Source organism: Chiloscyllium plagiosum, unplaced genomic scaffold (assembly GCF_037043375.1).
Source record: "Chiloscyllium plagiosum isolate Xiang-an unplaced genomic scaffold, Cpla_swu_hap1 HiC_scaffold_42, whole genome shotgun sequence".
Lineage (NCBI taxonomy): Eukaryota > Metazoa > Chordata > Chondrichthyes > Orectolobiformes > Hemiscylliidae > Chiloscyllium > Chiloscyllium plagiosum.
This window is the reverse complement of record NW_028270180.1, coordinates 47,791,789-47,792,764: the sequence shown is the minus strand read 5'-3', so window position 1 is coordinate 47,792,764 and position 976 is coordinate 47,791,789. Positions and strand designations below refer to the sequence as shown.

Genomic DNA, 976 nt, shown 5'->3' with positions numbered 1-976 from the left:
TTTCGAAAAATGCTCAAAGCAGAGCATCACCGCGAGCAACAGTTATTCGATCGGTGGCTTTATGAAATGGAAAGGTGCCCATAAGTCACCCGCGCGACTATTCGGCTTCCCTCCTGTGATGACGCTGGGACATTGACTCTCATGTTCTCGGGGGCATTTAATGAAGGCATTCTCGTTCCTGCAGATGAGGAGCTCACACCTTATTTCGGCTTTTGAAAAATCAATTTTTAAGCGGGATTAAAATCTGCGCTACTGGCGAGCCAGGTAGGATTCGAACCTACAGTCTCCTGATTCGTAGTCAGGCGCATTATCCATTGCGCTACTGGCCCAATGCACAGCCTTAGCAGCCGTGATGTTAATACGGAACGGTTAATAGCAGTCATGTTCTCCAGTTGAACAAGCAATAAAGATAATCACTGTCACTGCTTCAGTCTAATCTTCATCACCTTTCAAAGCAACGAATTTTCCAAAAAAAAATACATATGTCCTCATGAAGCTTCCATTCACACTCTGTCTGCTTAGTCATTTAATGGAATGTGATGTGATGAATTTCGAATCCACTTCTTCAGCATAACTCACGTGAATGTGAGCCGAATCACCACATTGTATATACCAGTTAATGTTCAGAGGTTTCGAGTACAGTAGCGACTTTTGCGAATATGCAGGAAAGTGAATACTGTGAACCGAGCAAAAAAATCCCTTCATGGAAATTAATCCAGTGCAAAGTCAAACATATGAGGATGGCAGATGACGTAAACATTCCTCTGCATCACTCTGCACAGATGCTTCTCCAAGAATTGACTCTTTGCAGAATTCTTCTTTGTAATTTTGACTGTCCCGGTTGTAGATATTCTTTCAATCCACAACAAGTATCCTGCTGAAAACTACTGACTTAAGAATAAAATAGTTGAGTATCTATTCGACCAGCTGATGTCCCAAAGTTCCGTGTTCCATGTGAATACAAGTTCTTGCAGGT

General features: G+C 42.2%; 1 non-coding gene across 1 annotated transcript; it reads right to left on the bottom strand.

Annotated features, from left to right (window-relative positions):
* Positions 1–256: 256 nt before the first annotated feature.
* On the bottom strand, positions 257–329 carry trnar-acg (transfer RNA arginine (anticodon ACG)). Its single transcript has one exon. It is a non-coding gene; the product is annotated as a tRNA-Arg (tRNA).
* Between the last annotated feature and the right edge of the window lie 647 nt (positions 330–976).